The following is a 14,868-nucleotide window of genomic DNA, read 5'->3' as shown; positions in this document are numbered from 1 at the left end:
CTTTTTAAAATGTCTAAGACTGAAATTATAACATCAAGAATACCTTTTTTGTTATAGGTGATTTTGTATTCCTTTAATATACCTGTTTTTAGAAAAAAAACATAATTTTTAGGATAATTAATGGATGCTTTGTTTATTTAATTGTTAATGGAAATTGGTTAATTGTTTAATGAATTGTTTAATTATTTTTTTTGTATATAAAGATGCTTGTTCAGTTAGGTTGTTTGTTCTGAAGAAGTCAGTTGTGATGAAAGCGAATAAAAGTTTTTATGCTAATGCCTTTTCTTTTGGCTTATTTCGGCTGTTGGTGGATTTTATTTTTCTGAGCAAACTTTTTGGATTTTATTGATACTTGTAGAGGGTCTTGGATGATGAAAATGCAGTAGATATATATTTATATATAACAAATAAAAAACAGTCCACCAAGGATGAACAGAGTCAACCACAACAGATTCAACAAAAGTAAAATTAATATGATGGACACTGACACACAGCTGAATTACTGTAAATAAAGTTAACTTTTATTACAAAAGGTTAGCACTTTCGCAATATACATAATCGCCTCATCAGAGCATAAAAACAAATTAAGCAAGTTAATTTTATACTTACTAACATCAGTTAAAAGCCATGGTTCAAAATCTCAAAGACCAATCACATTCTATGCATCAAAAGTTGCTTGGTTATAAACTATCCAGTATAGCATCCTACAGAAGCTCGGCTTCTCATTTAAAGTACCAGCTACGTATTTCCCATACAGAAATGTATCTTATAACTTACATCAATAAAAATAAAAAACAAAAGGGAAACCAACAGGATAACACAGTATTTATTGCAAATATTACATGCTTTCATCCATTATATACCAGGACTTCTTCAGAATAACAAAGTCAACCACCACAACCATTAAATATGCACATATTAAAAGTCACATGTTCTGATTAAAAACCACTTGCCATGGAAACAAATGAATCGATTGATTTTTTAGTATTGTCTAATCTTAGTAGACAAATAAACTAAACTGAGTTGCTTCCCACAAACCACATTGTCACAATGGAAAAAATAAACCACAATATATGTCACTTAACATGAAATAAAAATATGTACATAAACCAGTCCAAGTTAAACAGTTCTAAAGGAACCCCAATAAATATGCAACTATAAAAAATATGTATATGTGTATGACAAAATAAATAAAAAATATTGCTCACAGTATAATGTTGAATATGTATAGTTGTATATATAAATATAAATATAATAATAGTTATTGTAATACATATTGCTTTCTTTTAGATACAAAATTGAGCTTTTAATTTAAGTAGACTACTAATGGAAATTGTCTCATTCAGGCCGGGGGGGGGGGAGTGGTGGCATCTAACCTCAATTGCCACCTCAATTCCTTATATTCCAAGTACAAATCAAAGGGTCCTCCCCTTTGCTTCAAATCCACCTGGTCTATTGCTACAAATTCTTAATATGTTTAGCCAATGCTTTGGTTTTGCCCCCCCCCCCCGTATATCATATAAATGCTGATAAATATACTCCTTAAAGGCCTTTTTGGTTTTACCTGCATAAAAGCAATCACAACATTGGCACTTGGCAACATAAACTCTTCTTTTGCTGTAACAATAGAACCTTTTACTCAGTTTGATAACGCCATAATTTGCTGTTTCGAAAATGTGCTGGCACCTGGAACAATGTCTACATTTGACCAGCCCTAATCCTGCGGTAACAGGCAAAGATCTCTCCAACGTTAACTTGTACTTTTACAAAGCCCTAATACTTACATACAACATGGATTTTGACGTCATCTGGGATATCATTTTTAAGAATTGGAGTGTTTTTGGGGACAACAAGGATCATCGTGGTAAGGTTGGTGACAAGCCTACTACAGTATACAAGAAAGATGTTAGCTTTAAGGTCGTTTTGGAGAGACATTTGCCTGTTATCACAGCAGTAGGGATGGTCAAATGTGGACATTGTTCCCAGTGCCAGCACATTTTCGAAACTTTCATTTATTCATGCTCAGAGAACTGATCTAGCAGATAATGTTATTGATTTAAAAATGTTTATTAGAAATGTTATGCTGAAAATTAATTTCTCAGGTGCGCATAATATTGATGTGGGCACTTTTAGAAAACCTAATACATATATACCTCACAATCGTCCATTGCTAGAAGCTTTTAGTAAGTTATGTGAGAATGATATATTTGATGAAATTAGTAATGATCAGCATACTCATGCTTTTAATAATCTTACATCCTCTGAGAGGCAAGCCCTCTTTGACGGTAAAATGACATTAATATTGGTGGTGTGATTGTTATTTTAGGTAGTAGTTTCTGCTAATCTTCTATTAAGACTATGTTATTGAATGATACTATGTTAGGGTGGATTTAAAAGCTATAGAGTTGATGGTATATAGGGCACATAGAAGAATTAATGATTGCCTGCTTAGCAGGAATATGATACTAGAATTATCCCATTACTTGATGGTAGATTTTCTGTTGATTCCTACTTTCCATGGACTCCCCTTAATACATAAAAATTCCACTGTACCACCTTTGAGACCGTTAGTAGCTGGTGGTGGGTAGCTCACTGAGCCTTTCTATGTTTATACAGAGAAACAATTAAGACCTGCTTTGGATTAATAAACAGTTGTCCTTAGGGATTTGAAACATTTTTTCCAAGATTTATATACATACATTAGTGAACTTCCTCTTCCCTTATAATTTTTACTAGTTACTCTTGATGTAACATCATTGATCATTGTACTTCCAAATATAGAAGGACTTGAATTAGTTAAAGCTTATCTACTTGAACATAGTCCATATGATAGGAAATGGATAGATTTACTCTGCGTGTTTATTGACTTGGTATTGGAAAATAATGTTTTTGTTTTTGACGGGGAGTTTTATTTACAGAGATCTGGCTATAGGCACTTCTTGTGCCAGTAGCTACACCAGTGTGGTTCTTGCCCAATGGGAAAATAGGAAAGTATTTACATCTATGAGTTATTTCCACTATATCAAGTTCTCTCATTGCTTTGTGGATGATATTTTATGTTATGGACAGGTACACCTGATGATCTGCAGGGATTTGTTGAATTCTTTCATAGGACAAACTCTTTTCTAAAGTTTTCAGTTAAATATTCTGTGGCCACTGTTGATTTTTTAGATGTTGAAATGACCAGATATCCAGACTTATCCTTTGGCACAGGATTGTTTACGAAAGAATGTCATAGAAATTCACTGCTACATAGGACTAGCATGCACCGTGGCCACATTTTTAAGAATGTGGTTAAGGGTCAAAGCATCCATATATCTAGACTGAATGTGAGTGAAAATGGATACTTAAAAGATCTGGATAAATTGGAGTATGACTTTAATGAGAGAGGGTGTAGACAGTATGAGATAGATCTGGGTCTTTCACAGAGTAAACAACTGAAAGAGTCATGTGCTAAACCTTATTTTTCTTCATCCAATAATTGTCCTGAGAGGGACATTGTTCATAAAAAACAATTTGTGCCTATTTCCCTACATTATAGTAGTGATGTTAGGGCTATTACTAATACTATTAAGAAACATTGGTCGATTTTACTTACTGATAATAGCATTAAGGAGATGGTGGCGAAACACACTTTTGTTTTAAAAATAGAAAATCCTTAAGAGGTTACTATGTTAACCTGAGAATGCTAGGTGACCTAGACTTGATGATGTGGTAAATGTAATTTCTGTAGCTATATAGATAGTGAAAACTGTTTTATACACCCTGATACAAAGACCAGATACAATTTCAGCATTAAAGCTGGCTCTAGTACTAGAGATCTTGTCTGTTTAGCTTATTGTACAATCTGTACATCATTTTATATAGGCAAAACCAATAGAAGCTTAAGGGAACATATAAGAGAGCATGTGTACCATATTCGTTTACTTAGTAAGTTTAATGCCCTTGTGAAACATACAGAGGAACAGGGGGTGATGCACATATTTAAATCTTTAGTGATTGATAGAATATTTGAGAATCAATGCTTGGGTGATTTGGGTAATGTTACTGAAAAATCTGAACTGCTGTGGATCATTAAATTGAAGTCCACAAGGATGCCCAGGATCCACCGATCAGGCACATAATTTCAAATAAAAAAACTAAGACAAAACAATGAGCACAGAAAAAAATAGCTGAATACATTGATTCTATCCTAAACCTGATTGTGCAGTCCCACTCGTGGGCCTTCCTGCGCAAGCTTTTCTTGCTAGAGCTCAGCCCCTCAAGACCTAATGCTAGTGACACTGGACATTGAGACTCTTTACACCAACAAACCCCATTTAGATGGCACACCCTTAACTTGCAGCTTCCTTACAGAATACGCTGCTTGGACAGAGTCAATTATTGATACCATTTGTGTAGATTGCAGCAGTACTGAATAATAATGTTTTTCACTTCCATGGTAAAATTTACCAACAAATAAAGGGAGAAGCTATAGGGTCCAAAACGGCCCCCTCCTATGCTAACCTAGAACTTAGCACATGGGAGTCCAGCACCCTTATCAGACTTCCTGGATGTAACAAAACCAAATTATATCGCCATTATATCGACTACTTCTCTTTATCCAATACTTGTGCGAAAGCATTCCCTTCCTTAATTTCACCATATCTGGCTTCGGACCCACTGTGCAATTTCTGGACACAGAAATCACATTTGATAACTATGTCCTGACCCTAGAATTCAATGTCTTCCACAAGAAGATGTACAGAACTAACTTTCTAGACTACAAGAGCCAGTACCCACACTTTATGAAGTCTAATATAGTAGGAGGCCAGTTTATTAGACTCTCTAGATTAGTCAGCAATGACCACACATTACTCAAAGAAAGACAGTTTCTACTGGACATTTTTCTACAAAGAAACTACCCTCAGACTCTCATAGAAAACATAGCTAATGAATTTCAAGCAGCCCAAGCCACCAAATTTAAACCGATCCTCAGATGTGGATTCGAACCCAAACCTACCTTACATACAAACACCAGTCCCACACTAAGCTCCACCCTACCAATTAGCAGTGATATGGTTCCCATTAGGGACATTATCACAAAAAACTGGCAGGTTATCAACAACAGCAGGGACTTCCAATCCAACCTTTGTGACCGACCAAGTTTTTATACAAAAGAAATAAAACCCTTAATGAATTCTTGGCCAAACTGGGACAACACTTCCTACTTAACAGCACTTTGCTTAACAACAAACAAAAGGGCATGTTTCCTTGTGGATCATGTTTTGCCTGTGAACATATTAGCACAGGGTCAGAATATGTGTTTAAACATTGCAATGTTAGAATCATTTTCAACAAATACTTTACATGCCACAGTGAAAATGGAGCTTATGCAGGAGTGTGTGAGACCTATGAAAACATTTACATAGGGAAAACGTACAGGAGACTCTCAGATTGCATTAAATCCGGCTGCTATAAGGAACAGAGATACAAAAAATAAGATAGGAAAACATAGTATGGTCTGCTACAATTTCCAACATTTTAAATTTCTCATACTGGAGTAAATTGAAAATTTTTTTGGTGACAGTGACACATTCCTAAGGTACGCAAACTAAAATGGCAACTTTTACTTAATGCGGATGCCCGCCCAAACATCAAATTTAAATTTAAACATTAAATGCTTGTTACACTGGCTCAGGTAATCCCCACCCACAAGGTGCTTGGTCACATTCAGCTAACTCGACCATTGGCTACTACATTGTTATTTTTTAAAAATATGGTCACCACTTCTACTGATTGGCTGACTAGAAATATGTAACTAGTATTTAATCTCAATATCTAACCAGATTTAAAGTTTATTATTCTGAAGTAGTTCTGTTTACTAATATTATGGCACAGTGGGAATCCCAATAAATATTTAACAATGGAAATAAAAATTCCTGGATACTCTATACACTGTTTTTGGATGATATATTCATTTTATGGAGCAATACTCTCAGTAAATTAGAATACTGTATTACTTATATTAACAATATAGTTGAATTCTTAAAATTCACACATAAGTTTGATGATAAAAAAATTGTTTATTTGGATAGTGAGTTGAAAAAAAAGTTTAAGATAAACCAAAGATAGTGTTCAAACATTCATAGAAAACCTACATTTTCTAACTCATATTTACATTTTAATAGCTGGCACCCTAAGTATCAAACGAAGGCTGTTGTAAAAGGACAATTAGTCCGATTAGCCAGACTGATTTCAGATGGGCGGCCACAGTGGTGCAGCTGTTAGCATTGCCGGCTCACAGCAAGAGGTTCTCCGGTTCGGACCTCAGCTGAGGTGCCATCTGTGCGGAGTCTGCATGTTCTCCCGGTGGTCACGTGGGCTTTCTCTGTGTGCTCTGGTTTCCTCCCACATCCCAAAGACATGCTGTAGGTGTATTGGACACTCTAAATTGGCCCTAGGCGTAAGTGTATGCATGTGTGTGCCTTCTGTGGAAGGTTGGGCGCCGGGCTGTAAAACTCCACTACCAATCATGAGCGGACAAGTGATCTGCTGAGGCGACCCCTAACCGGGAAAAGCCGAAAGAAGAAGTTCTGTTTACTAATAAAGAATGAAAGCGTTCAACACCTGTTTGGCCTGTTTTTTTGTCTCCTGGGTTCAAGAAGTTTTTAAAGTTATTTAGTTTGTTCTCTTCTTTCACGGTTTGATTTTTAATATATATATATATATATATATATATATATATATATATATATATGTGTGTGTGTATGCTATTTTGGATACTTTGTAACCAAGCAACTTTTGATGTATAGAATGTGATTGGTCTTTGAGATTTTTAACCATGGCGTTTAATTAATGTTAGTAAGTATAAAATTAATATGCTTGATTTGTTTTATGGTCTGATGAAGTGATTTTGTATATCGTGCAAATGCTAACCTTTTGTAATAAATGTTATGTTTATTTTACATTAATTCAGACGTGTGTCACTGTCCATCATATATATTTTATATATTTAGATATGTCCAGTGATTTTGATACCCTGTCTAATTATAGGCTGTTAGATTTGTTAAATGAACTAAAGATTAATGGAGGTGTAATTAAGAGTAGTGCAAATTGACAGGATGTTAGAAGTGGTAGGGTGAAAAGTGGTCACTATTTTTCAGATAGTATTCCACAAGATTCACTATTGGATCCAATACTGTTTGGAATTTCTATGACAATTTTTCCTTCTGATGATAAATTTTGGTTGACAGCATATGCTGATGATGTTAAATTTGGCACAATTAACTCAGAGTTATCTGATTAATTTTCTCTGCAAGCTTATATAGACACTTTATTTAAATAGGTCATAGGGAACAAAATGAAGTTTAATGTTAAGAAGACTTAAATTATGCCTTTTCGTACTTAAAATCTTAATTAGCACTGTGCATTAAATAACACTGATATTCACAAGGTTAATGTTATTAGGATTTGGGTATACAGGTAGATGATAAGTTAAGTTTTAATCATAACTAATCAGATGTCAGCAGAAGATGTTAATTATGAAATAGGTAACATTATCACCCACCTTGCTAAATTTAGTAAATTCATCCTTTCACTCCCCTCTTTGTAAATTATCTGAGACTTTCTCATGGTAACATTACTGTATTTTTGCCTTGCTAAACATTGTATGCATCCACAGTAGAATTTAGTTTCTGTATAAATCAACTTGTTGAAGGATATTTTCAAGTTTATGTATTTTAGATTGTTTTTTTGTACTTTTTGTCTGTCTGATATATATGTAGATTATAGTGGAACTTATCTCCCCAGGCCTCTACTGAAAATGGACATGTATCCAGTTAGACTAGCCCGGTCAACAAATGTAAAATAAAAATAAATAAATAAATCAGAAGTACTGCGAATAGAGACAGGACTGTTTTCCTTCGCATTTATAAGAGTATGGTGAGACCAATTGTTGAATATTATGGGTATTTTTGTTTTTATAATAAGATGCAATTAGATCTCATTACAGCTGAGTATGCCTTCAGGCGTTTCTGCAGTTAACTCCTACTGACACCTCTAGGCATCAAATATTGCTTGTTCATATTTGCATTAATAATTCCAAAATCATGCTACATGCAAGGCATCAGAAGATTTCATCTTAAACCATACATGATGGTAAACACAACTGTATTGATCTTTGACTTCTGTCTAATGCAGCTAAAGAGATATTGATTTGTGTACTGTTTATTTGTATTGCAACCATTTTCATATTTCTCTAAATATCTCAGCATTCAGGTAACACAGACAGAACTGCATAGCCTCATATTAAATCTCCCAGGTGTATGAAGAAAATCCCGCTGGCAGTATGTGTCTTGCTTGAATGGTTACTTAGATGTCTTAAGCTGTTTATACAACATTACAAAATTATTATTATAGCTTACAAAATCCAGTTTAAAGCATTACACTGAATGAATGCCACTAATGTAAAGATTAATCTGTCCTGAATAGTTTGCAATTTACAGTTTTCTAGTAACACTTATGGTTCCAGAGTTATGAATATTTGGTTGAACTGTAAGGTAATAATTTGTTTTTTTTTCAAGGATAAAGGCATGCCCACTGGTAGTTTAAATGTACACACTCAAAAGATCTGTACTTGAGGGAATGAGGTAAACTAGAGAGGATTCAAAGACACTTTACGAGTAAAATTCAAGGGATGGCAGGAATGAACTAACATAGTAGACTTGAGGTATTGTCTTTGTACACAGCACAATGTAGATTGATCGGGGGGACCCTACTACCATGTATAAGTATTTTAAAAATTGTAAATTTGGGAACTGTGTGGGAGCATATAAAAGAGTGCACTGCATAAATATGAGAAATAATTATTTGGTGAATAGTACGTTAGGTAAAACATCTACATGGAGTAACTGTTTCTATTGGAGAGCATGTTTATGGAGGAATAAAATTCCTTTAGGAGTGAGGAAATCAGAAACTATCGGATTTTTTAAATGTAATTTGGATTTATGGGTGGGTTTGAGGAATTTAACTGTTTTTTTTTAATGGAGGTAAGCTCTTTGAGGGCCTTTATTAGGCTTTGGGCTTGGTGTCTTTGAACATTCGAACATCTCAGTGCATGCACATGTACGTACATACACACACATAGACACACGCACTCACAAACATCTCCACAAATGCACGCATGGTACATTTCCCACTCACCTGAACGTACTTATGTGCCCACGCATCCAACTCTTATACACACACACACACACACACACACACAGTTACATTCCTGATTGCTAAACTAACTCACCCCCTACTGTGACCACTCTGCCATACACACATTCCCACATATTGACTTTCACAAACACACACACACACACACACACACACACACACACACACACACACACACACAAACTCATTCAACACCATTCATGTAGACATACTGGCACACACATACACACTCTCCACCCTTACTTCTCAGTTGTACTTCTCTAAACTGACCTACAATGCGGTCTGTTCCAATGACTGTAATGAGGGATGACAGCATGGTATCTGTGTTAGTTAATATGGCTGGCCTTGTTATTTTACACAGTTGAATGATTCTCAGTATCTCTCATCTGCATTGCCACTTAAGGCAGACTTGTATAGGAAAGAGCACAGGGCTAATTTGCATAATACACTCCTCTGGAATGCCTCATTGTCATGTCGTGTGGCTGTCAGGATACCCAACACAGTGATTCTGCCAACTGTGTAAAACCATTGGGGTAGGCCTGTGTCTAGATTGGAAAGGGTTATTTAATGCAAGGGGTTGACCACTCATCTTAGGGCTTATCACTCATAGTGACCCTACCTGAACCCAAGGGTTTGTTTCTGAAAATTACATTCTCATATTAATAGCCTTAGTTTTCTTTCTTTCAGACTAACAGTCCTTGTTTTGAAAGATATATTTGTTCATCGCTGTGACTCCAAAAATCTCTGATTCATCCCACATGCCTGCAAATATCCTTAGTATTGCAGAACTTCAGTAGTAAATTGCTGCATTATACCCATGTCTGCACAATCTGTAAATTATACCCTAGTAATAATCATTTTCTGTCATCAGTAACCATTTCCACTGCTGCAGTCATGAAATCCAACTTCCAGTGATACAAATCTGGCAGTCAGACACTGCTATCATGAAATGCATGTCATTTATGTAAATTCATTAAATATGACCCTTAGTTCAATAATGAAATAATTTTGAAGTGTTTCTTATTAATTTATAATATATTTTTTAAATATTTCCTTACAATAAACAGTCTGTGGTATCCTAATGCATTTGCTGTCTATCTCTGCTATTGGTGAATTTATATGGCAATGCTCAACTTAATGGCAAAAATCCAAATCCATTTACATTTGTTATGTACAAATAAGGCTAGCTTACATTCATCACTATGAATAGTAGTAGTACATAAATGTGTCTTGAAACGTATCTACGAATTTTGGTTTTCACTGATCATGGAAGAGCAGCCAAAGTAACTTGGATGCAAATTAGATTGAGATGGACATGATGTGGACAGCTCCATAGTCTGCAGCGCTCCACAGCTGCCCCAAACTTGCCACTGGAACCTGTGAATGTCCCTAGTATAAACAAAATCAGAACACAGTTAAAAATAGAGTTATCTTAATGTGAAGTTTGTAAGAGTCTGAAGTGTAATCCTTGCCTATCCAAGGCTGTGTCACACCTCAGCTCCTCAAACAAATCATAGTTCCTCACACTTAAAAAGAGCACACATAATGACATTTATCCCCCCCCCCCCCCCCCACAGTAAAACTTAAAAAAATTCTGCTGTACTACATATGACATAGTGGTGTCAGGGTATAAAAAGTAACCTTTACAAATAACATTAGCAATTATTAATCATATATTTCAATTTTTATCGAGCATAGAAGGGAAATGTAACTGGTTTCCTTTAAGAAAAAAAATGTGGCAAAGCAGTTTTGGTTAAAACAAACTTGGCAATAGTGTCATTAGCTGTTGAAATGCCCCTGCTAGTAAACAGGATTTGTTGCAGTGATGTCACTCCCCAGAGAGAGTGGTTATAACCCTTATTAATACACTCCTGACAATACTTTCCTCATTGTTGTTCTAGCACCTCGACTGATGGCATCACCTGTGAAGGCATAAAGCTGCACTCCTAATTGGTCCAACAAGGGGGCCATCATAATGCTCTAGCTTTTCAATGATTCTTATCAGGAAAAGATTGAAGCAGGTGCGTGTCATACAACCTGAAAGAAATTGATATCTAGCAGGAGCTAGATGACCACCTGTCAACCCTGATGGGTATGACCCACTCCAACCAGCAGCGCGATCACTAGTTTCAGGACTTGCAGATGTTTATGTGTGACTAGCTAGCCAAGTGGGTAGACCAGGTAGCAGTGAGAAGGCCAGAGTTCTATAGTAAGTAAAAAAAAAAATATTTATTTTATTTATTTATTATTTATTGTCATTTGTTGACCGGGAAAGTCCACTGGGCACAAGACCCATTTTCACTGGAGGCCCTGGGAGAACAGCTCCACACTTAACAAACAACAAAAACTTATACAGTTTGATTAGAGATCTGGGGAGAAAAGGCTCCACAGTTTTAAAAACAAAAACAAAACAAGTGAGTACTACAGAAAGTATACAATTGCAAACAAATGTCATGTACATTAATCAGCAGGGCTCAAATTACCGTTAAAAACTACAACACAGAAATTATGTACTTTGTGATGGACAGATAAGGTCTGCTAGTCACTTGAGTAGAATGAAATGAGAGGTGTTACAAGGTAGGGTTCTTCTTTAATGGGTTATGTACTTAAGGGGGCTTACATTGTATATCACATGTACAGCTTGGATTTTGTAGCAAGTAGGTGTTTAGTTCAGCTTTAAAGGGCTTTAGGGAGTCTACTTGGCTAATGGTGGAGGGAAGGGTATTCCATAGTTTGGATATGTTGTAGGAATATAGGGATTGTCCTGCTCTCTTGTTGGGTTTGGCTACACTTAATAGAGTTTTCTCAGAAGAGCAGAGGGATTCAGTAGGGGTATATGTGTGTAAGATGGATTGGAGAGCGGGGCAGCTATCGGGTTGGAAAATTAATTTATGGGCCATAGAGAGTTGAGTAAATTGGAGGTAGTGGTGGAATTCTAGCCAGGACAGGTTTGAAAGAGCGGTACATAGGTGTGAGTGGTTAGGCAAATTTGATGCAAATTTTGCTATTTTATAGTAGCATTGTTGTAGCTTGCTACTAAGTGATGTATGGAGGTTGGTGAAAATGGGGCTGCCATACATAAGGGATGGAATAAGTAAAGTGTTTGCTGGTTTGTTCCTAGTTTGCTTATCATGGTATAGTTTGTGTCAGTATAATTTGCCTAGTTAGAAATGGGTCTTCTTTACAGTGTTCAATATATGTTGTTCAAAGGACTAGTTTGTTGTCGATAGTAATTCCTAGTAGTTTTGCAAAATTGTACCTGTTGGATTACTGTTTTGTTAAGGGAGAGAATTTTGAATTCTGTAGTTGGAGGTTTTGATGAGAATAATAACAGTTTAGATTTTTTTTGGGTTAAGCATTAATTGAGAGTCATTCAGCCAGTTTTCTATATAGGCGAAAGCGTCTTGGGTTATTTTCTGGAGGTTGGCGAAATGATGCGAGGATGAGATGATAGTTAAATCATCTGCATACTTAATTAGTATGCTGTCTTGGAAGGCTTTATTTAGATCATTAATGAAAATATTAAAAAGCAGTGGTCCTAATATGGATCCTTGTGGGACACCTGTGTTGTTTACTAGGAAATCAGATAGTTGGTTTTGCTATCTGACTGATTGTTGTCTGTTGTTTACGTAGAGGAAAACCAGGTTATTACAGTTTGGGAGCAGCCAAGTTTCTGTAGGTGTTGTAAAAGCTTAGGGTGAGATACAGTGTCGAAAGGTTTTGAAAGGGCAAGCAGGAGTACAGAAGTGGATAAGCCAGTGTCAAGAGCTTTGTTCACTATGTCAGTAAAGGAGAGTAGGGCTGAGTTAGTACTATGGCCTGGGCGGAATCCATGCAAAGTGGGAGATAAGAAGTTATTTTTGATGAGGTGATTGAGTAGTTGGGTTTAGATACATTTTCCTAAGATTTTTGATAGTGGGGAGAGGATAGAGATGGGGTGGTAGTTTGAGAGATTGTGGGCATTACCTCCTTTGTGAAGTGGAGTAATTATGGATTTTTTCCATAGTAGGGGGACATATGATTCAGTAATGGAGCAATTGATAAGAATGCTGACTGGATAGGCAATCACCTTGGCTGTCAGTTGTAAGTATTCTGGTGGTAAGTTTTCAGCTGAGAGCGAGCAGGGTTTTAATTTGGTTAGAAATCTTTGAATAAGGGATGCAGGCATGGATTGGAATGAGAAAGGTGAATTAAGTGGAGAATTATTTATGGGGAATAGGGGGTCTATTGTGGTAGTTTTTGAGGGTGAGTCCTTGATTAGTTTTTGGATGGTGTCGATAAAGCGGTTATTGAATATTTAGGTGATCTGGAGAGGGTTTTTGTCAGGTGCAGGTGAAGGATTTTGGATGTTACCAGGATTCAGAAGGGAGGATACTGATTTCCAGAATTTTTTTGGGTTGGTATTTTGGGAGGAGAGTTTAGATGAGAAGTAAGATTTCTTATCAGTTATGATAAGTTTCTTTGCGGCATTTCTAAGTTTTTTGTAATTTAGTTAATTTTCTATGGTCCTGCATTTTTCCAAGTTTTCCAGGCTTTGTCTCTGAACATAAGGGTTTGTATGGTATGCTTTGTCAACAAGGGGGCATGATTTGGTTTTGAGCATTTAATACGTAGAGGTGCTAGGCTGTTTCTTCTGTTTCTTAATTTTCAGTATGTCGTATTAAAGATAAAAAAGTTTAACAAGTTAGCATAACTAGAGGCATTTTCTAAGAAAGATACGTGTACCTGAAAATATTACTTGTAATGCTATTATGAAATGCAGAGGAAATCATGAAGATGTGTTTAATCATACATGCATCTTTTTAAAAAAATTAAAAAAAATGGATTTGAGTAATGTGTGAGTAAAGTGTTAACAGATTTTCATAGTATAATCAAATGTCATATATAGTAAAATAACCATCTGTATGTGTAGCTCTGTAAATCGTACTGGGTTACAAGAAGAAGTACTTGTTAATGGATTTATAAATAATGAAAATAAAATTAAAATTGCACATTAAACTGTATTACTATTGCATAAAATGACTTAATAGTTTCATTACACAAAGTTAGTTTTGTGCAGGCCATAGAAATATAACTAATACTGGTGCTTAACACAGTTGTTTGTTCAAAAGTATTTCTACCTGTAAGAGCAACATGACTGAAGTCTTGAGACATTACACCCTAGTTTACAGGTTCATAGGTGGTTACTAGGCTATTGGCCCTACGGCCGTTATAAACTTAGCCATGTTATACCCATTTTCCCTTACTGAACAAGTTGTATGGTCTATATTTGCAGCGTCAGTCTGTTATCAGCACCGACTGCCCTTTTCCAAGAGGGACATAGGTTACACCCCCAGGTAGATTTATGGTCTCCCATCCTGTTGTCTACGTTCTGCTTAAATAGGGTCTTGGAGGAGCTCTGCTTTATGTGAATTGGGAGTATGTTCTGGAGAAGTGCAAACATCTGGGAGACATATCCGTCTCTCCAGCATGTCCTGTTAATGTTACAGGCTAGGTTAAGCTCACTAGATCAAGTGAATCTTGTCGCATTTGACTTGCAAATGTTACCATTTCCACTAGGGCAGGGTCTGAGACTGATTTGTAGGCCAGACACAAGTCACCTCTCAGCAGCCTATAAGATACAGAGTACAGTGACAGGACCGTCAGTCTGTCCATGTAGGTCATATA

General features: G+C 36.1%; 1 protein-coding gene across 3 annotated transcripts in view; it reads left to right on the top strand.

The window, feature by feature from the left end:
* LOC122793475 (myosin VIIA and Rab interacting protein) overlaps positions 1 to 14,868 on the top strand; it is a 2,819,605-nt gene that overhangs the window by 232,162 nt on the left and 2,572,575 nt on the right. The window lies entirely within an intron of this gene.

This window comes from Protopterus annectens, chromosome 2.part0 (genome assembly GCF_019279795.1).
Source record: "Protopterus annectens isolate FY-2018-M chromosome 2.part0, PAN1.0, whole genome shotgun sequence".
NCBI lineage: Eukaryota > Metazoa > Chordata > Ceratodontiformes > Protopteridae > Protopterus > Protopterus annectens.
Note: the sequence above shows the minus strand (reverse complement) of the source record. Positions and strands in the feature narration are given on the sequence as shown.